Genomic DNA, 23,545 nt, shown 5'->3' on the forward strand with positions numbered 1-23,545 from the left:
TCCATTTGTTTGTTTAAACCCAGTGTCCAAAAATCTGCCCGCGTGAGGCATCCAGAAGACGTTTCAACAATCAGCTCATCTTTGGGTCTGCTGATGTCCAGAACATAGTTGAGCTAAAAAAACAGAGAGGTGTCAGACTGTGGATGACAAAATCAGATAAGCACTAAAAGTTGCACTTTGCGACATCTGAAAACTTTAACATACAAGCTGTTGTTGGCCAGGGTGCGGTACAAAACACCAGGATGAACGGCTGGGCAAAATGTTCTCAGGCTTTGTCAGAGCTTCGCACGGTGGTCCACACAGGTCAGGAAAAGTTGCATCTGTTGACCTTCTACTGGCTTTCTTGTTGTCAACTCTTACCTGAGGTTCTGTAGGGATTTTAACAGGTTTCAGACAAAACACTACATAGAATGCATATTAAATGCATACAAATGCAAGAAAAATAAGCACTATTTATAGAAGGGAGTTCATTTGAAACAACATGTAACAAATTTGTTTATGAGCCCTCAACTACAACAAGATAATGAATGCAAGATTATTATTTCACCTATATATGACAATCACCATTCAAAATAAGAAATTTTACCAGTGTCACCAGACATTGAAGGTGCTGGGTTCAATACCGTTTCTGTGGTTTCTCTGGGTTTATTGCACAGCTGTGGGGCTAGGGACACAAAGAAAAGAATATACACACACAGATAGGAACAAATCTAACATGTGAACAATGGTAGCGTTCTGGTCATGAGACAATGCATGTACTTACCTACGACAGCTTGACCCAGTGCCGACAATGAGATATTGATCTTTCCAAGTCGACCATGTCTCAGCTGCCTCTCCAGAAGTTTCTTGTTGGTGACAGTGTTATAATGATGAGTTATATTTCTCATCAGAAACACATGTGTGGATGGACTCATATTACTTAAAAAGTAATTGCTTTTCCTCATGTTTGCAAAGAACTGTTCAACAACTTGACTGTTCAGCCAGCCTTTCAGCTCTGGGATGAGTTGAACTCTGCGTAATGTCCTTGGGATCTTTTGTATTTCCCTCATGAAATCTGTCATACAGGACATAATGGTCAGATGATCCAGTGACAGGATGAGGATTTTTATTTACACTGTCCATCCTTTCATGTAGCCATGGAAGATTCACTTTCAGGCTTCCATCCTGTGCAGCCTTGACATTTTCCTCAGTGGGCTCAGCCAGTCGACCTTCATGTGGATGAAATGGCAGTTTATCAGGAACCCGCAAATTGGTGTGTGCCGCCAAACCCCTCGCAAAATCGTAAACACAGACGTTTGGCATGTGCTTCAGCAAAATCCCGGGGACTTTCAGCACGAAGATTAAATTTAACACTGTATACAATGCCATGTGGACATAGTATTACAGACCATCCTCCTGCAAGCAAAGATTTAAAAAGTTGTTTGTGATTGTAATTACATATTTTAATGCTACTTCTAATAATCGCTAAGTGATGCTTACCAGAGGCACCCCATATGCTTTGAAAGACCTTATCATATGTCTGCCTGCTCTTCATCTTCTCCCTCAGTCTGGTGATGAGATCAGAGCGGGAGCCTTTGGAGTCGATGTTGCAGGCTTTACACAATTTTCTCACCACTCCAACCTGACAGTAATTAGGGAAAACTGTAAATGGAACAACCCCAGAACTTTATGTCACATACTCTGAAAACTTCAAAGCAATGTTACCTTTTGTTTGGCGAGTTCATCCAACAGACGGTCTTCTGTGACACTGCTAAGCTTTGTGAAGAGCTTGTTCCTACTTTTTGAAACTCTGTGTTAAGCACAATGTCACTTGTTCGAGTTTCACTCCCGATCCATGGTGCCCAGTGCGTGTAACTTGGTGGAACTGAAAATGGATTCTTCACGCCGCCTACAGAAAATGGCATGTTTTTAATTACAATCTTAATTACTTTAAAACACTGAATGACTTTCAATAAGTTTTTGCCATCACTCACTTGGAAAAAATCCACGGCTTATCATTTCCAGGTGAATAGAGTTCCAAAAACCTTCAATGTCATGATCACCATTGAAGTCTTCCGGGGCTTTGAGGTCACTCACTATAATAAATTGACTCATAAGAACAAGCACATAATGTAAACAATGAACTATAAACACAAATGTACATTAAACTTACCTGCTAAGTTGAACACCCCTTTTCTGTGCAAGTCCATAACTACCACAGGGGGGTGAAACCCACAGTTTATGCAGGAGTACATGTAGTCTGTGTCAGTCAAAGCCTCAAAATGGCAATAAGCATGAAAAATGGTATCCCTAGAAGGAAACTTCACTCTTCTTAAGCCCTCCAATGAGTCAATGACCCTTGAAGCGGATACATGGTTCTGTAATATGACAATAGGGTGAAGAAGACTGTGATTACACAGATATTTAAATTTGGGCACCAACATATCATAATGACACAAACACATTTTTAAAGCAATCTTCAGATGAGTATATTTTATTTTTGCGATCCTCACCTGCAGATTTTCTCTCAAAAAAAGGCAGAGTTCAAGAGACAAAACAACGTGGTTGTCAAAGTTGTGTAGCCCATCTGTCCACTCCTGGTATCTGTAGACCATGTGGCACTGAGGACACGATCTATGGTGTGTTGAAACATCTGTTAAAGACAAATCACATTAATGTCAAAACATTAGTATAGGAACCATTATAACTAATTATTTCACACTGATGTTTAATCTTATTCATTAAAACTTACTTTCAGTCACTCCCATCATGCTGACAATCCTCGCTTTATTGGTAACTAGAACAGCCTCATCAAGTTTTGGGTGCTCTGGGCACGACTGGCACAACGTTTCACATGGAAAGAGCTGTTTCTGGAAGAGATCCAGAAATTTTTTCTCTTTAAAAATATACCGTATACTCCTTTCGACGGCTCTCTGTGTCTGGAAGAGATGCCATTTAGCTATGTTTTTATGAGGACATGATATTCATGGCTTTGCACAAGCACAATGCCAGGTGTTCCTCAGAGCATTGAGGAGCATAAGTCACAAATATTCTGCCAAGACGGCAGAAACTGTGCTCAAATACAGACAAACAGATCTGTGTTGAGGATCCACCAGAATCCACCCTCACACAAAGTGGAGCATGTGCCATCTGGGCAGCTTTCTGTCTCTTTATGCTGGTAGCAGCTTTGGCCTCTCCAAAAAATTTAAGGTCCACCATTTCCATCACGATGTGCTCTTGAAGAAAAACCTCCTTTACAGTTTCTCGGCAGTAATCTAGTGAGCGAAGGTGCTCACATAAACTGAAGCCTAGTCCGCTCCGCTGGGCCAGCAACTGGTATTGCTGACATTCCTCCAGCTCACATCTGATATTGTGAGACATCCCCCATGTTTTCCTCTGAACGTGAACTGGCACAGAAAACCCATGGCCAGTTCTCTGCACAGCAAATAACCCTGTAGTTTCATCTACAAAAACACACTGCAGATGACTGGCCAGGCAAACATCTATTGATTGGTTGGAGTGCCTCCTCATCATGTGAGCCTTGTAGTTTTTTGTACGAAGAGTAAGGCCACAGTGAGGGCATGTCATTTTCATGGACTTTCCATTGGCTGCAATTATATTGAACACAGAGGGTAATAAGATAATAATAAGAATAACTTTATTTATCCCGAGGGAAATTCTTTTGTCATGTACGTGCTCAAAGCAGCAGGAGAGACAGAGGAACAGATGAATAAGATATAAGATATACAATATATACAATAAGAATAGTGTACAGTAATATATAGAGCACATGAATGTTCTAACAAAGATTCAGAAAATGGTTCAGATACCGAAGACAAAACCTTGGGGGGGGAGACGGGGCTCCTCGAAGAGTTCACCGGGGAGCAGTCCTGATAATGGTGGCTGACTTGGCATTGAAGAATGCTGACAAGAGAATAAATGCCTTGCCATATCCCCACACCGTATGATTGTAATCTTACAGACAGGGCAGTGAAAGTGTCCTGTTGTCCTACAAGGCAGCCTGCACCGGCATATCATTTTATCTGTAAGAGATTAAAAAAACAAACAAAAAAACAAACAAAAAAGCCAAACATACGTAATTTAAATGTAGTTGTATAGAATGCAATCAATTTATCTAACAATCAGATTGTACATGTTAACAAAAACATCCAAGCCAACCTCAATAACGAAAGCAAAATGGTATGGATCACAAAAGTTATGTCAAGAAAAGTGGTGAAAAGTAAATAAAAATATATTTTATAAAAACACTATTTTTGTTGCAGATGAATGCACTGAACTGCGTTGAAATGCAAAGCAGTTTTTATATGCACACTTAGATGCTCCTCAATCTTTGCCCTGACAGTAGGGCTGAAAGTGGGGCACAGAGGGCAGTGAAAGAGTCCTCTGCAACACGTGTTGCATTCCTGCAATTCTGGCTTTAAGCCTGAATTCCAGATTGATATGTGCATCTAAAACAGAGAGAAACACAGATAAACACCATATACACATTTAAGTTAAGGTTTTAGCAGAAATAACAATTTACAGTTGGCATGTAATAGATTTGGGAAGAAAATTCTTGAAAAAACCCCCAAATATTTTACAAGACACTTTAATTTGTGAGATATGTTTCTATTGACATATAACAATCAATTGAACAGGGGCAACTAAAATTTGGGCAATAAAAAAACTAGACGATTCCTAGAATTATGAAATTACTAACGGCAAATTTATTTAAGAAAGACTCTGTCCCAACCTTTGCGATCCACTTGCAAGACTTCCACGGTATCCATGCGTGTATCCGGTTACTGTGGAGCTCCCCAGTGGCTGCAGCCAGACCCTTCTCGCTGTTTCCGGTCTGAGCCGAGCTCATTCAGCCCTCTGAGCTCCATTTCTCCGCACTAAACACAGCACAGGTGCACCTGATCAACTGTGACAACAAACCGGAAATAAACACAGCGATATTTGGAAATGTAAATCTGTCTGTAAACTCCAGGCTGAACAGAAATGTCAATGTTAAAATCTCTTCTTTTAATCTTTGGGCTGAAGGAAGGACAATACTCGGTGTATAAATGCTCAATCAACAATATTTTATTTCCATACAATTCAACACTTAAGAGCATAAGAACCATCATGATGGGGAGACCTGCCTGCAGAGGGTCACAGCAAGTCTCAAAATGGTGACGGGTTACTCAGCTTCTTATAGCCTCTAGTAGCCCCCACCTAGTCGTAAAACCCTAAACATGCACATTCTTTCTCTCACACGGCGCCTAAGTTATGACCTCGGCTCCCTGTCTTTCTGCTCTCTGTAAAGGTGGGGGTATGGAATGTAGTCTGTTTCTCCCATTATCAGTACAAGGCCCTCTGCACCCAACATTCTCTTCATGATTCAGCAGTATGAAATGTCAAGAAACAGTGTAACACATTCAACAGTGTCGAGTAATACAGGTCAATCCAATAGATCTAATGATTTTCACACTCTTTTAGGTTAGAAGTATAATGCAAACTAAAACTACATACTGATCACACACTCTATATTAAGGGGTATAATATGATCTACAGCAGTATCATAATTCAACTACTTTGATTACATATATAAGGTAACATATGATAACAGAATAATCCCACAATTCCCCCCTTTTGATCTCTTTTTTAAGAGATCACTTATAACATACACTCCCGCGTTACAAAGTCCAGTTCTTCTTGGTCCTGAGGCCCTCTGTCCCCCTTTAACGGGTCGACCATATGTGGATTAGATTTACAACAATAACAGCAGTTACAGATGACACTCCCATCACTCCCCAATTCTCCCACAGCTTTATTTTGGTGCTCCAGTTTCCCACTCCCATTTTTGGTGCCACCTTATACCTTTCAAATGTACTCAGACTAGAACCTCTGTCTAAGGAGCTTTTAACCTTTATTTTATTGCTGCAGCTACCAGTATCTTCCAGTTGGGTGATTCTCTGCTCTTCTTTCTTCGACCTCAGGGGTTAGACCACCCTTTAGTCGTTGCACAGATCAGGGGATTATTCTGCCCCGATTTCAAACAAAGATCTGTGTATTTTGGGGTCACAGCCGTGTCCCCCTTTTTACCAAGAGCCTCTCGAACCTCGTTGGTCTGGTGTTCCTAGATTTTGGCCAACCCCTTCATGGTTATTGCTGTGTTTATGGGATCCATCCTCTCGAGGAGCCCAAACGCCATGACACTTGACCCCAGTTGCTGTCTCGGCAGTCCCTACGTCTGTCTCTGCTGTGAAGGGTCCTCATATCTCCGTGTCCTCGTCTGGTGTCTGTTCCTTTCTCTGTAAGAGACAGAAAACCAAAACACCTCTCTCCCTAGCCTTGATAATCTAATGTTGTTATCCATTGTCCTTCTAATAATTCAAATTTGGTTTAAAATATTATGTTCAGGACTCTCTGACCCAGGAACTTATTCTAATCATAATCTATGTGTGTGTAAAAGAAATCAAAAATTAATGAACCATTTCTAAGTCTAACACACTATAAGCTTAAGTTTTACCATACCTAAATTATTAAACACACAAATAAAGTCATAAAATGTTCATAAAACCATTGTTTGATGTTCAGACTCAACCTCCCCCTTTTTGACACACTCCCATGTGTCAATCCATCGGAGCTAGAAAATTAAAAGAGAAGGTTAGTGACATCATATCTCAGAACTCAAAATTAGCAACCAAAGGGTTAAATCTGCAGTTCCACACTCTCATGTGAAGCTACAGTCTCCTCCTCCGGTCTCTCTTATCCTCCTGCTCCTGCAAAAACAAAACAAAGCAAAGCATCCACCCTTCTCTTGCCGACTGGGTGAATTGTTTGTCAGCATTTACTAATCCTAAAGTTCGTGCAGTCTTTGTCTCAGTATCAAGTCAGTCAAAACTTTTAGTCCGTCCATCCCAGTCCAGTCACATGCATACATTCACACACATTCATACCAGATGTTGCTGATAATGGAGTCTCACGCGCGACCTATTCGAGCATCCATCACCAGCAAGATGACGTCATCATTTTAAAAGGAAAACAATTCCTTGTTTTTGGACTGGATTGACTCGCTGCAATCCTTTTAGACTCAGGACTTCTCACGTGATCAGTGTCCCCTATAAGTGAATTTCTCTCAAGCCAATTACAATCATGGAGAAGCACACTTTGCAACTGTTTACAGTAATAATATTTTATAGCGCTTTAAATTTCAATCTTTCAGGCCTGGTTTAAAGAGCTGATTGTTAAATCATGAACTCACAAAATATCACCATCGGTGGATCACACCTCTCAAATTTTCTTATCTCAGTGCACTGTAACAAAAACGAAAACAGATGTAACCAACAAAATACTAATAAAATAACACAAACTAGGGCCCGTTGCAGACATGTCCAAACATAAAACTATCCCTCTCTCGCTTACGAGAAAGAACACAAGCCAAAGCTCACTGATAAAATCAAGCTAGCGCTAAGCAAAACCAAAAAGATCAACCAGAAATTCACAGGAACGTTTTGCTTCCTGCCGGGACAATATTGTGTGGGAATGAGAACCTCAGGTGCCGTAACACCTTTTGTTCCTCCTTGAATTAAATTTCAATCACAGAAAATGCCGTACTCCGACCTGAAACTTCATCATTTTCACTCTGTGCCACTGTTCCTCATCAGGCTGTGTGAAGCACAGCAAAGAATTCAGTCAAGGCCTTGAACCATAAACAGACATCACGCACAGACATTGTTTTCATAACCAAACTGTTTCAGACCTTATTCCTTAAATCTACATAAACGTACTCTGGGTGACATAGAACACATTTTAAGTAATCAATGGTAATCAATGGCTCCTCATAAAAATTATGTATTGAGATATTTGTGTGCAGCATTTTGCATATCAGCATAAGCATTTGTTAGCAAAGCATTCTTCATTGCATCAGCGCGTGTGTGTGTGTGTGCACATCACTCTTCGTTGCACAAGCGTGTGCATGTGTATGTGTATGGATCACTTCTCAGTGAATCAGCATTTCAATGTGTGTGTGTGTGTCATTTTTCACTCAATCAACGAGTGCACATCTGTTCATGTGTGTGTTTCTCTTCATTCTGAGTCAGTGTATGTAGATGTGTGTGTGTGTGTGTGTGTTCATCACTTTCCTGTTCTGGTGTCTTGGGTAAACCACAGCCTGAAGCATGCCCTGGGGTCCTGCCCTCCTCCTTTTCAGTCTGTTTGCGACCATTGCTGCTGCTGCTGCTCAAAGTTCAGTCCGTCCTGGTTCTGACCCCAATTGGGGCAGTCCTTTCTCCAATGTCCATGCTCACTGCAGGTGAAACCTGCACCTTCTTCTTCTTCTTCTGTGTTTTTTGTCCATTCTGAGGTGCCTTTTGACCTCAGTTGCTCCTTCAATCTCGGTCACGTCCTTTTTGCTGCCCGATCATCCGTGTTGGTCCATCACTGTCCTGCACAGTGTTAAATGCAGAGTTATTAAGGTCAGCATTCCTTTGCTCGGCCTCACTTTTCATTCGGGCTTGGCGGGCGTCTCGTCACAGCTCTGTCAGCTGACGCAGTCTGGAAATTTTCCCCCGTGTAGTGTAACGGGCCTTGGTTTTAACGCTCTCTGTCTCTGCTGCATGAGATCGCATTCCTGCAGCACTTGTTGACATTTTCAGGTTGTTGTGGGTCCAGCTGCTGCAGCATTTGGTCAGGGTCACGTAGAGGGGAGAGCAGGAGTCCAGGTCAGCCTCGGCTTTCAGGGCCGGCAAAGCAGCCTGTAATTAAACATAAAGAGAAAAACAAAACAAAACAAAACAAAAACAAACAGAAGTGTACGAACAGGAAAATGATGTTGTGTTGGCTGTGTTACAACGAGAGGGGAGAAACACCGGGGCAGGCCCTGTGTCAGCCTTCTCTCCCCTTTTTTTTTTTTTTTTTCCTCACGATATAATCAACTCATAACCCACCAAGTTGACAGGACAACCTGCACATGTTCAAATTCCTAAGATCATGTTTAAACTCACAAAAGAGAAATTTTCTTTCCGTCAGTAATCACTTGTTGTTGTTCAATCATCAGAAAACATCTCACAATTTGACTGTTAACCACTAAATTTGTTGTTTCATCACTGGTTGGTCATACCAGTCTCTTTATTTTCTTTTTTCTTTGAAGTTAAATTGTTGTCCTGCAACCCAGAGGGTCTATTTGTCAGTAATGGATAAACTTCATCATTTAACAACAGGTGTATGTTAATTTTTGCTGCTTTAACCTTGCTGGAAAATCTTCACATGTTCATGAGTGTAAGCTGTTTTTTCATTGCATGTGTGTGCATTTGTAGGCAGGCAGGTTAATTTTAACTTTTTCTCAAACAAGGCGTTACCTTAAAAGGAGTCTTTCTCTCACATTTCTCTGCTTGTGTGTGTTTTTGTTTCACCTCTTGTTGTGATGCTCCGGACGCCTTCCCAACCTCCACAAGTCTGTTGGCCCCAATTTTCAACCCAATTTCATGTGCTCTTAGAACCTTCATTTCTCCTCTAATTCTCTCCTCGCTGCTGTCTGTTTCACAGCTGCTGATTCTTGCTGGGTGTGGTTCCCATTACTATAATTTTGCTTCGGCCGCTGTGCTTGTGGGGGCAGTTGGTCCAGGTCCGTAGCTTCCTGTATTAACACACTAAGAGATTTATTTAATTTCATTTTCATCACTGTTAAACAGATAAGCAGGCAACACGCCCACCTTGACAGCGCAAACTGCACGCCAGTCTCCCAACACATTCCTCTCTCTGCTTCTCAATAATTCTCCACTACGCACCTCTTACTCTCTCTCTCTCCTTTTTTATTATTATTTTTTATTACACCACAGAGTAATACACCCAATTATGCCCGTCTATCTCTATGTGGCTCCAAATTCCCTCTTTGTTCGTAATTTCACGCTATCAGGGGACAGGCACACAACAATTTGAACCACTGAAACGTCACTAAAACGAGGACTCTAACCTCTATTTTTTGACTACTATAGAACTCAACCTTAGATGTCAAAGCATTCTCTTGTTCTATTCCAGAATAAATGTGAACCCGTGATTACACGGCCGTTCCAGTGTTATTCTGTTATCGTTTGAGGGCCCTCAGCTCTCAGGTGATAAGCCTGGACCTCCAGACGCCGCTGGTCCGTACGCCGCGTCCAACGTACGGTGGGGGAGCCAACCCCAGGGCAAAATTAATTTCCACAGGTACACTAGGCGTCAACCTTTGATCTTAAAGCATTCTCTTCGCACTAATGTCCTCCTATTCACACATCAACCGTCACTGTCACTGTGTTCACGCTTCACACACGGAAACACACCCAGAGTGCGCTTCACACACAGAAAGCAGCACCCAGAGCGCGCCTCACCAGCAGTGAGACCCACAGAGAGCGCTTTTCATCAGCGGAAATTTACACAGAAACCTCTGAACTCAACTGTTAGAACTCTTCCGAAGCACAACCGCACCATATACCATGTACCCCTTTCACTGCGCTTATGGCCGCCACAACGGGGCAAAATCGCATCATAAAACAGAAGTGATGCTCGTCCCCGAGGCTCAAAACCGACACCATAAACCAGCGTCTACTTTACCTTTAATCGGGGTGAAGTAAATATTTTACTTATAATTTTATGACCGCAGCCCTCGAGGCTCAAAACCGACACCATAAACCACCGTCTAACCTCTATTCAATGTGCTGAAACCAGCAACCCCTCACTACTGTACTTATGGCCGCATCACCAGAACACGGCCGTATCATAAACCAAAACCTACGGACGTGTTTCGCATTTACGCGTTGCCGGCGCTCAACCGCACCGTAAGCCAGCATCTGCTTAACCTTAATTTCATACTAATTTCATGGCCGCATCAACGAGGACTCAACCGACATCATAACCCACTTCAAACCTCTATTCAATGTACTGGACTAATGGCCGCGTCTCCAAAGATTCTAATGTATTATTGCTACAGAAGCCAGTCTTAGACAAAGTTAAATGTGGAAGGTAAAGTGGGCTGCAACTAGCTCAACGTAGTATATTATTAGTTTCTTGGTAGAAGCAGTTTATTTAAGACACTGGAATTCAGCCTCAACTTATGTTGTTAGTATCTTGCGCCAAAAACCAGACACCGACAAATTTAATGTGAAAATACGTGTAACTCAGCGAACAGATTAATTTGGAAAGCCCAATATGCACATTTGGTATTTATAATACAACAGGCTGTGCTTACCTTTTTATTCTGTTAGACCGGTCTTCTGTTCGCCTTGCCCCACGATCTCACCACAGGCCAAATCTGCCCCTCCTCAGCACACCAAAGATCCGGGTCACGGCACCAAGTTGTTAAAATCTCCCAGTTCTTTTAATCTTTGGGCTGAAGGAAGGACAATACTCGGTGTATAAATGCTCAATCAACAATATTTTATTTCCATACAATTCAACACTTAAGAGCATAAGAACCATCATGATGGGGAGACCTGCCTGCAGAGGGTCACAGCAAGTCTCAAAATGGTGACGGGTTACTCAGCTTCTTATAGCCTCTAGTGGCCCCCACCTAGTCGTAAAACCCTAAACATGCACATTCTTTCTCTCTTACGGCGCCTAAGTTATGACCTCGGCTCCCTGTCTTTCTGCTCTCTGTAAAGGTGGGGGTATGGAATGTAGTCTGTTTCTCCCCTTTATCAGTACAAGGCCCTCTGCACCCAACATTCTCTTCATGATTCAGCAGTATGAAATGTCAAGAAACAGTGTAACACATTCAACAGTGTCGAATAATACAGGTCAATCCAATAGATCTAATGATTTTCACACTCTTTTAGGTTAGAAGTATAATGCAAACTAAAACTACATACTGATTACATACTCTATATTAAAGGGTATAATATGATCTACAGCAGTATCATAATTCAACTACTTTGATTACAGATATAAGGTAACATATGATAACAGAATAATCCCACATCAAATACAACTTAGTAAACCAGGTGAACAACTAAATAAAAACACTGAAAGGCATAAATGCATAAAAGAAAGCAAATAATAATAATAGTTCAAATATTATGTATTAACAGGGCTCTAGACTAACTTTCTGCCATGGTTGCACCGGTGCGCACCGGCACAAAAGTTAGGCGCACTCAAATTTTTCAACCGCATCGCTTCACACCACAGTTTTACATGTGCACTTTTTTGGGGGGGAAGTTGCAGTCCATACTGACAATATTCATTTCTAAATTATTAACTAACAATCTTGTGCTTAAAGTGCTTTGACAATATTGTAGAAAATGTTAAACTTAATCATCATCTTGGCTCCTCTGACGACCTGTTTGCTGCTGCCTGCTGCTGAAAGGCAGTGGGGAGAGGGGACACTTGGGCAGTGCATTTATTGCAGCATATAATGTGTTTTCTGGATACACTGCTGCTTTTTCAGCATTCAAAGATTGATGGCTCCGTATCAGAGCAGTGGCTATGAATTTCAGACGGATCAGTCCTTAACTTAACAAAAAAGTTATCAATAGTTCTTTTCATCTTTTCTTATTACCCACAGCTACATCCACTTCTGTCGGGCGTAGGCTACTCAGGGCTGGGTATCATCACTGATTTCTATAATCCATTCGATTCCGGTTCTCAAAGTCCTGATTCGATTCAGTTTAGCCTCAGACAGTCAGAAATATTATAATTCTGATCATTTATCAGTACTGATACACATGAGACTTCATCAGAATTGTGAACATCACAGCAGATGCCTTTGTGTGAAAGTAACTGAGAATAAAACACAGAAAAACATGAAGGAGATATTCCTGGTCTGGCGTTTTATAGCAGATAACCTTAAAAATATTCTGCAATATTCTGTAATGTTGCATAATTTTAAAAAGTTTAAATTTCTTCAGTATTGAACAGCAGAAATTAGGCTTTCTTTTCCGAGGTCATTTAAGTAAAAAAGAAAAAAAAGTCAGCAGCTGACAGTGCTGTAAACAATGGTAGACTGGTGGGTAATAAGCGAATGAATGATACAGAAAACAGATTTGAGACGGGAAACTGTTCTTGAAGTACAGAGAGAGAGAGAGAGAGAGGGAGCTGTGCATGAAGTGTGATTTTTTTCGTGGTGGAAGCAAAACAGCAAAAGTCAGAGGGAATTAATGACGACATTTATCAAATGTGAAGCGTAGTTTGGATCTTCTTTTGCTGCTGGCTCGGCGAATTTTGGTTGGAGAGACAAAACCTGCAGCTCAGAATCAGCGCAAAAAGACGTAAACACAGAGCTCCGACGGCGTGTCCGTCTACGTGCCATCGGATGAGAAAGTCGAGAAAGAGAAAGCTGATTCTGATGCGTCGGGTCCGCTCTGTGTTTACGTCTTTGTGTGGAGTCCGTGTACCTGCTCTCATTTGCTGTTTGGTGGTTGTTGAAATAGTTTTGTGAGCTTTAATCTGAGAATCTGGCGTTTCTGGCAAAACACAGTTATATTTAAAAGTCGATTCAGGATTTAATGAATCGATATCGCTTGATTCAAGCTACTCACCTCCCTCTATCCACCTGCATTTCAAATTGACCACGTCCAGTCAGAGAGGTCCCGCCCCTGACTATCTCTGCTTGGTTTAGTCCACGCCAAGGACATAATGTGTGTCTGTTGTTGACCACACGGAGAGTTGCGGAGATTTTGTTTTGTTTTGTTACCCAAACAGTTGGCCGCAGTGGTGCGACCAAAGATTTTTTTTAGTCAAAGGAGTTTGCAAAGAAAAGCGTCTGGACTTCTTTAAGTTGCTTGAAGACGTTTCCCCTCTCATCCGAGAAGCTTCTTCAGTTCTAAGGTCAAATGGTGGAGAGTCCCAGATTTAAACCCAGTGGGAGTATCCCCCCAAATAGGGACAAAGGACCCCCTGATGATCCTCTAATCACCTGAGCCAAGGTGTGAAAATGGGTGTGGGTCCCAATCAGCCAGGGTTTCAGGTGAGCTCATTGTGAAACCTGGCCCCACCCTATCATGTGATTTCCTGAGGTCAGATGGCCCAGGATGTGAGTGGGCATTAAGGCGTCTGGGGAGGGAACTCAAAACTGGATTATAGATGGCAGACAGTTGGTGTCGTAAACCACCGCCTCTGTTCAAAGATGGTCGCTCACAGTGGACATAGATGGCTTCTTTCGCTCCTCTTTCAAACCATCTGTCCTCTCTGTCCAAAATGTGAACATTGGCATCCTCGAAAGAGTGACCTTTGACCTTTAGATGCAGATGGACTGCTGAGTCTTGTCCCGTGGAGGTGGCTCTTCTATGTTGTGCCATGCGCTTGTGAAGTGGCTGTTTGGTCTCTCCGATGTAGAGGTCTGGGCATTCCTCGCTGCACTGTACAGCATACACCACGTTGTTAAGTCTGTGTTTTGGAGTCCAGAAGTCCAGACGCTTTTCTTTGCAAGCTCCTTTGACCTGGATGACTGAGAACCTTCACAGACATCTTTTTTAGTCGCACCATTGAAAAATTCGGTCGCACTCTAGAGCGCTGATTAATTAATAGTTATAGCTGCATTAAATCTGCTGTTAAATCAGCAGCAGCTTTCAGGTTGAGTTAAAGCACAGATTACTGTGTGCCATGTGTCACCAGGCAGGTTTTAACAGGCATTATAACACACATGTTATTATAACACACTTTTATATTTGTATGTTAAACACATTTCTGCTTTTTTCACATCTCATCTATGGTTTGGTGTTGGTCTTTTAACTTAACTCATGATGTAAATCTGTAATAAACTATGAATATAAATAGTATGTCAGTTTGTTATCCTGGTATTCAGTCTGTGCTGCTCTCATTCAGAGATCAGAGTTCATGTTCAGTAACCACACTGACAGCAAGAGGAGGAAACGATTGGTTTAAATGAAAAAAAAAAAACAGTCTGAGCTGTGGATTAAAACAATAACAAATATATAAGTGAGTCACATACCAAACACAGACAAGACCATTAAGTGTAATAAGAAGGGGAAGGCTCAAGATCCTGTTGAGATTTTTGAAAATAAACTGAATCACATGAAAGAGTATGCAGAGTATTTATGGCTGAGAAGCAAAAAAGAGCCGTCAGGTGCTAAATAATAAACCCTAGACTCAAATGTTAAAACAGGCTTTTCCCCGCAGCACGCCGTATAATCTGTTCTTGAAGTGATGACGTGATGAAACCCTCTTCCGGGCTTCCGGACCTCTTGATTGTGGATGGATTATCTCAGTTGTTCTCCTCACTGAAGTTCGGTTAGTTTACAGCATCCTGCTATGTGATTACATTTGTCCTGAACCTACGGGAACCCTCACGTTAGCTTTTATTGAGTGGAAAAAATTTCACTGTTTATATTATGCTATCATAGCTATGTTGCTAGCAATCAAGTAGCACATCATTATATACCAGCTAGCCAAACTTCAGTAACCCTACAAACATCACTGTTGTTTACTTTCCTGTTTTCATTTATGTTGGAAGTGACAGCAGAGCTGTACGTCTTAATTTGTTTCAGAAATCTCTCAGTCAGACTATGGTATATTATATTTAGATGGAAGCTACCGAGCTAACTTCCTGCTAACAGTTAAATTTCATAAATGTGGTCTTCATGGATACCTGGATGTTAAACCTAATTGTTACACCTGGTAGAGCAGCAATGCTGATCATTTTATTAGAGATGAAAGAATTTAGACAGTTTTTAACTCTCAGTGATGCCACAGTGATCGTGTGACTTAGGGACCTGCAGCGGAGTTTTGGCCCAGACACAGCTAATGACGTCAGACTTAAAGACCGGATAAATACTCACAAGGAAAATGGCGGCCATTACAACTTATATCTAAAAATGTATAGTTTCATGCATCGGTTAAAACGATGTGTTTAAGGTATGTGCTAACTAAAAATAAAGACAAGATGATAATTTAATTTGCAGATTGTGTTAGTGAAGTTTAATAAACTCAGCTGTTTGCTTCTTGCTATCTAAAATATAACAGGACACTGGAGTAAATTCTCGACCATCTCACACTTCTGTTTAATCAGTTTTCTGTTTGACGTTTATTCAGCTGTGTGAAAACTGTAACTTTAATCTCAGCCAAACCGATTTACTTAGAAACAAATAAAACACTGAAAAAAGCCAAACAATAACAGTTTTAAGTTATCTAAGTGACCTATATATCTTGTTAAACCTCAGTAGTGGTGTTTTTATAAACTGAGAAGATATTTGAAGTTTACACAGCTACATTCTCACCTGAAAATTTGTTAAAAGTTTATTTTGTGCCCCAGAAAGAATAATAAGAGTAATATTAAATATCAAACAGCTAACAGCTTCCAGATCACTTATTTTTCTGGAAAGATGGCAAGAAGGGCATCACTGCTCATCTCTACAATCTCCCAGATCTTGGAATACAATGCCTTTGTCCCATGAAAACCACTTCACAGTAGTAGGAGTCCACTAAAACCTACAAATGAAGAGTGATCCGGGAAGGAATGGGGCACACACTAGTGACCTCAACAATTGCAAGACAGCCTTTTCCCCAATGCTTACATGAAAAAAAAAAAGAGGAAGATTTATGAAACCATTAGGACTTCATCACCTTTTTATCTGAAAAGTTACTGGTAATATATAGCCTAACTGGCATTTAAAGAGTAAAAAAAATAATGTAAATTTTGGTTTTGATGAAAAGGACTGGTGCTAATTTAAAGAGTCAAGTCGGTAAAAGTAGATAAATGTTTTAATAAATATACATTTTACAGCATTTTGTGAACATACACAAAAGGTGGCCATTTTTGGCAACAAACAAGCTGAGAGAGAGTTTTATATTTTTTGTTATTGTCATTGTCGCCTTTGTTAGCACTCGGCTGGATTACTGTAATGCACTTTATATTGGGGTCAGTGCATCATATATTAGTCATCTACAGAGGGTGCGAAATGCCGCAGCTCGTCTTTTAACTGGCACTCGAAAAATTGAGCACATTTCCCCTGTTTTAGCTTCACTTCACTGGCTGCCCATTTCTTTTAGGATTCATTTTAAAATTCTTTTATTTGCTTTTAAAGCTCTCCATGGCCTAGCCACATCTTATCTCTCTGAGCTGCTACAGCCTTATACACCCACCCGCTCTCTCAGGTCAGCTGATCAGCTGCTCCTGAATGTACCCAGGACTGGGCGTAAACACTGCAGGTCTTAATGCTCAATTCCGATTTTTTGATCAAATCTGATTTTTTTGTCTGCTTGTTCACACTACAAATAAAATGCGACAGCAAACGCTCTCCAGTGTGAACGCTCAAAGCGGCCCGCATGCGCAAAAGAAGACGTCACACACAACGCGCTCTGTTTACACCCAGAGCAAACAATATTGTTTGACTGATGGCCCTTAATATAAAGACTTCGGACTTTACGTTTCCCAATTTTTGCTTTAAGTTATTTTGTTATTTATATAATAATGTAAATAACCTAATAATTATCCTTATTGCTGTTTTTAGAGAGGAGCGGTGCTTCAAAGGATAGTTGCAGATTTCTGTCAGAATCTGCATATTATACAGTATAAATAAAATGTTCACGTTTCTCCAGCGTTGTCTTCCCAATAGTGTCACTAACATCTACACTGGATGGCCAGGAAGCGTTCGCGATGTCTTCTCGGGCGCTTCTCCGGCACTGATAATTGGCGTCTGTCTTGTGTCAGTGACATAAAAGACGGATTTAATGCGACCTGACCATTCACACAGCAGTCGCTTTCTAAAACATCGGATATGTATCGGATTCAGTACCACATACGAAAGTGACCCAGATCGGATTCGAAAATATCGTATTTGTGCCGTTCACACTGTCATACCATGATCGGATATGGGCCGCATAGGGTCAAAAAAATCGGATTTGATGCGCTTTCGCCTGCAGTGTGAACGTAGCCTTAGAGGAGATCGTGCTTTTGCTGTAGCAGCTCCAAAACTGTGGAACGAGCTTCCTTTAGAGATTAGACAGGCCAGTTCTTTACCTGTTTTTAAGTCACTCTTGAAAACCCACCTCTTTACCCTGGCATTTGACACCGCGTGAGATGTTGATTTTTTAAACCCAGAGTGTTAAAAAAAACCACTTAGTACCAAATTTATTTATCAGCAGCATCAATAGTAACAAAAAACAATTTAGCTTTCGCTGTCAAAGTCGATTTAACTCAAGTTACGTGTTTCCGGTTAGTGTGGAGGTCGCAATATGGCGCTCCCCAGTGGCTGCAACCAGGTGCTCTTGTCCCTCCTGGCTCACAGCTTCTTCTTCTTCTTGGTTGGCAACCAACTTTAAGGTGCATTACCGCCCCCTGGCTCACAGCTCAGTGCACTACCAATCACCCCTCCTCCTGGATCTCAGCTGAAACTCAGAGCGTGTTACTGTGGAAGAGACGCTCCTTCTCCTGAGATGAAGTCTGATAGTGTGACTTACGCAGTATAACATTCAGTCTACACTTTGTTTGTTTTGCAAAGATAATAAGCAGACTAAAGGAAAAAATATATGAACTCAGTTTCACCACTATTAAAAAAAAATACAGTGTCTGACTCGCATTCCGTTCCTGCAATAATGTAAGTAAAATAATCAGAATTTCGCTACTTCACTAAATTATTTAAATGTTTATATATTTATATATTTGACACATTTGGGGAAAATACTAATAAAATAAAATAAAATAAAATAAAATAAAAATAAATAAAATAAATGTTCCCTTTAGAAATCTTTTTTTTTTTTTTGCTCTATAAAATAGTTTGTTTGTTTTTTTCAGTCACTCATCTTAGCAGCAGGATTTACATGAATAGAAAAACAAATTAAGTTTGAGTGAAAATGTACATTTTTTGCACTCTCTGGGCAACTGAGTCAGTCACTCAAATGACTCAAAAAACTCAATGCATTTTGGTGAGTGACTCATTCAAACTCGATTCAGAAAAATGAATCAAATTTACCATCACTACTTTGTACAAGCACACACGCTTCTTAGCAGGGCAAAGCTATGAGCTAGAAAAATTCAGGCAGCCAGCCTGTCCAACCAATCAGAGAGCTCCTTACATCTCACGGTGAGACTAATTTGCATTGCAGCAGGATTTTTAAAATGAAGTTGCTAATCCAAATGTTAATCCCTGAGCTAATCCGTGACCAAACAGGAAAGGGAAATGGATTTTGAAATGAGGAGTGGAATTGCCATTTTAAAAAGCTTTTTGAAAATCAGTTTATTAAATTGAAATTCAAAAAAGGTTTATGAAGTTAAGTTTTAAAAAGCATTTTGAAGATCACTTTATTAATGTGGAATTAAAAAATGAATTTACAAATGCAGAATTTATTCTACAGTTCATTGTTTAAGCACAGAATTCTTTATTTCGATGTGTTTGGCTCTTGTTGTCCTCCATATCTGCCTCCCCTTTGTTTTGCAAGAAAATCTTCGCACCCCCCCAAGCACAATCCTCCAACCACACACACCCATATTTTGTTTTCAAACTTAATTGCTGTTAATTTCACTACTCAAACTTTTTGTAAACAATTAAACAAATAAAAGTAAACTGCAATAAACTGCAGGTTGCAATAAAATTAACTACTACCCTTTGAAATAACAGAAACAAAAACCATCTTTATGGTGTAGTTATTTTATGTGTAGTTGTTTTTTTGTTTGTTTGTTTTTTGGTGTTGTGTAAGAATATTAAAAACTGCTATCAATACATTTTTCAAAAAACAATGCCTCTCTGTGCAAAATGGGTTTAGAAAAAAAGAACAGGGGGCGGTCGTGGCTCAAGAGTTGGCAGTTCGTCTTGTAATCGGAAGGTTGCCGGTTCGAGCCCCAGCTCCGACAGTCTTGGTCGTTGTGTCCTTGGGCAAGACACTTCACCCGTTGCCTACTGGTGGTGGTCAGAGGGCCCAGTGGCACCAGTGTCCGGCAGCCTCGCTTCTGTCAGTGCGCCCCAGGGTGGCTGTGGCTACAATGTAGCTTGCCATCACCAGTGTGTGAATGGGTGGTAAAGCGCTATACAAATACAGGCCATTTACCAAAAACACGAACAAATCCATGAGAGGAAAAAAAAACAGTTTGATGTGCAAAAATAACAAATATAATCCTCACATATTTTCAGTGACTGGTGTGACCCTGCTTGTTGTTGCAGATCTTCTCAAACCCAGGTTGCAGTTTTGAGACTGCCACACAGCTTTGATCAGTATTTTGTCTTGATTGAAGCCACAGCAGAAAAGCCTACCTCACATAAGTAGGATATGGCAAAAGGAAGAAGTATGGCCAGGGCTCTTTTACCTAGCAGTGGGTAATCTTTCTCCACTCCAATCCAAAATGCAGCCAGGGTCTTTGAATGAAACTGCAGCCTCTTTGTTTGTCTTTGTTTGGTGAGATCAATGAAATTTTCCTCCTCAGATGTACTGAACGGGGTGTTGAACTAAAGGGGACACAGATCCAGTCATATTCTTTGAGATCCTGCACCAGGAAATATCTCTGGAAATGTGTTCTTTCATGTATGAGATCAATGTGTTCTGCAGCTTGTTGTATTCAATGAATGATTTGAAATTCTCAAATTAGTCCACATTTCTATCTTTCACTTGCTGCTGCCACATCTCACGTTTTCTGACAAATGATGTGACTTTATCTGCCAAATGTGGGAGATGAGTGTTTGTGCCCTGCATCTGCAAATTCAGTTCACTGAGTTTCAGAAGCAGGTCACTGAGGTATGCCAGTTTCATTAGAAATATGTTACAGTTAAATTTGTTTGTAAATCTCATCTCGCAGTTCAAAGACCCTGGACCGCACCTTCGGAGCCCATTTCGTCACTCAGTGCCGAAAAAATCTGGGCTTTCACAGCTCGTGTTTTGATGGAGTTGACTGTAGCAATGACATCAGTCATTACGTCACTCATCTCACGACTCAGCTGTTTCGATGGCAGTGCTTCACAGTATATCATACAGTGCGTCCACTGCACATTGGGGGAGACGCGTTTGATGAGCGCTTGCAGCCCTTCCTGTTTCCCAGCCATAGCCTGCAGCCATCTGTGCAGATCCCCACACAGTCCTCCTATTTCAGCTTGGCCTCTTTCAAGTAAGAGTCAATAACAGTTCTTCTGCAGTGGCTCTGCCAGTAACTTGTTTGCAGAAAAGCAATTCCTCTCTCATCTCCACCTTCATCAGTGAATCTGACATACTTTATTGGTAAGCAGTCTTTGTTACTGTCAATGGCTTCATCCATCTGCAGAGAAAAGTGGCTGTCACGCACCTCATCATTAAGCTGCTCCTCTATGTCCTTTGACATATCATAAATGCGCCTGCCAATGGTATTATTGGACAGAGGAATAGCCTGTAGTTTGCTGGCTGCTGTGTCATCAATCATAGTTGAAACCATATCCATAGTACAGGGAAGTATTAATTCCTCCGCAATTGTGTGTGACTTTTTACACTGACACTCAGTAGGCAACTTTATTAGAGCCGAGCCGAGCATGCAGCTTTACTAAAGAGCTACTGTTGAGCATGACAATTTAGAAGTTTTTGTCCACTGACTTGTCTTTGTGCTCTGGATGTTTTGTCTACAAGTGGCGACTTAGCTTTTTAGTCTTTAAACTGTCACAAGTCTTTAAGACAGACAACACACTGCGGCCTCTCCTAATTACCCACCATTGTGCAGGTGAAGTCAAAGGCTAGATATGCTTCATCATATTTCCTAGTCTTTGGCTTGGAAGCATATTTGGTGAGGCTTCATCTTCTGTTTTGTGTGGGAGCCCAATCAAAAATGCCCCCTTCAAAAAGCTCTGTGCCCCCGCTTTGGGAACCACAGTGTTACACTGACAGAAGGGGAACTTTTACCAGTCTGGCTCATTTAAGGTCACAGTGGGCTTTTTATGTGGCCCACAGTGCACTTAATGCTCAGAGTGTATAAGGAGTTTGATATCCCTGGTTTACTGGATCTCTGACAACTTGCAGTTTTTTTTACTCAGATTAAATGGAATTGTCATTTCTTTGACTCACAGTCCCTGCAGATAAAAATGACCTGTGACCCATTACGCCAACACTGAGACAAACACACAGCATGCAGTTAATCTTTGTTTCTGTTGTGTCTTCTTCCAGTTTCCAAGCATGCCCTGGCTGTGGTGGTGGAGGTGAATGAGGGGGAGATGTCTGTCCTATTGCCCTGTCAGTACTCAGGTTTTATACCTGTGGACCCCACAGTGACGTGGATTTGCAACGATATTGATCCCAAATCTGTCCATGTGCGAGGAGAAGGAGGAGATGATCTCAGAGGACAAAACCAGCGTTACAGCGGGCGCACATCGATGAGACCTGATGCTCTGGACACTTTAGACTTCAGCCTCACTCTGAGAAAACCAACAAAGACTGACAGCAGCAACTACACCTGCTCCATCAGTGCAGGAAGAGAAGAACTGAGACTGAGAGATATACAGCTGCAGGTCAAAGGTCAGCCACCAACACCTTGTGTATAGGTCAAAGATCCTTCACAGATATTGATCTTTAATCCTAGAAACTGCAGCAGAAATAGATCATTCAGAATTTTCATCAGTTAGTTCTGATGTGAATATTACGCTCATGTTAGGAACACCTCCAATATGTGTATGTATCAATGTGATGTGTAAATTAGGGTGTAGCTGGTAACTGTAGTAACCATGAAGGTAGGTTTTTAAAATTTAAGGTTTTACACATTACATTTATCAAAGATTGTCTAAGACAGTTGACTGCTGACATGAATACTTCAGATATTTTCTATCCTACAGCAGATCATAAAAGATCATATAAGTTATCATATAAGTTAGTTATACACACTACAGAAGAGGACAGAATTATTAGTTCCCCTATGAAATGTCATCTTATAAAAACATATTTACCAAGTGTCCTTAAAGACAGGAAGGAATCTTTAACTATCCTTTTGCAAAAATTCGAGTTTTGTTTTGGGTGATTGCATGACTTTACTTTGCACACAGAAACAAAGTTAACAACCAAAAAACAAAAATTATCACATAAAAATTTTTTCTAAAGTCTAAACGGATTTATTTTGTTTTTGGTCTTGTTGCGACTTTCATCCATAAATAAAGCCGCGGCTGGCTGAGTTGGTTGTGTTCCTGTGACGCGCCTCCAATAATCCATAATGAGTCATACTTGTACTTTGCGTATTTATTTTAAGAACAAAACAAAAACAAACTTTTGTGCTTTCAATCAAATTACAAATAGCGCATGCATTAACTGATGTGCCAAAAAATGACGGTCAACAGAAAGGTTTGCCCACAAACCGCTCACCCAACACCCCTGCTGCGAGCACCAAGATCAGGTAAATAGACTGTGACCACACCCACATGCAATCACCTGAGATGCAGGTAAAGCTATACACCTGTGCCACCATAACAAATAAACAAAACATAAACATTGACTTTGGCTCTTACAATACCGGCCTCTAATTATTATCTTTTAAATAATAATTACAAAATAATCAAGTCTTACATCTTTCGCTTGTTTATAAAACATTTCAATTACCCTTTAGTGCAACATTCACCAGTACTACTACTTGTGGTTCATCATCTGTGAAGTTAATAACCCATAGGTGAAAAGGGTCACTTAAAGTGACTTAAAGACGATTCAGTTAGTCTAATTTGTTAAA

The 23,545-nt window shown here is 40.8% G+C and overlaps 1 long non-coding RNA gene across 1 annotated transcript; it reads right to left on the reverse strand.

Moving 5' to 3' along the window:
- Nucleotides 1-1,306: 1,306 nt before the first annotated feature.
- Nucleotides 1,307-1,760, reverse strand: LOC109196766 (uncharacterized). Its single transcript, XR_003220028.1, has 3 exons — nt 1,705-1,760; nt 1,480-1,621; nt 1,307-1,395 (listed from the first exon to the last, which is right to left on the reverse strand). It is a non-coding gene; the product is annotated as an uncharacterized LOC109196766 (long non-coding RNA).
- Nucleotides 1,761-23,545: the final 21,785 nt, after the last annotated feature.

This window comes from Oreochromis niloticus, linkage group LG5 (assembly GCF_001858045.2).
Source record: "Oreochromis niloticus isolate F11D_XX linkage group LG5, O_niloticus_UMD_NMBU, whole genome shotgun sequence".
Lineage (NCBI taxonomy): Eukaryota > Metazoa > Chordata > Actinopteri > Cichliformes > Cichlidae > Oreochromis > Oreochromis niloticus.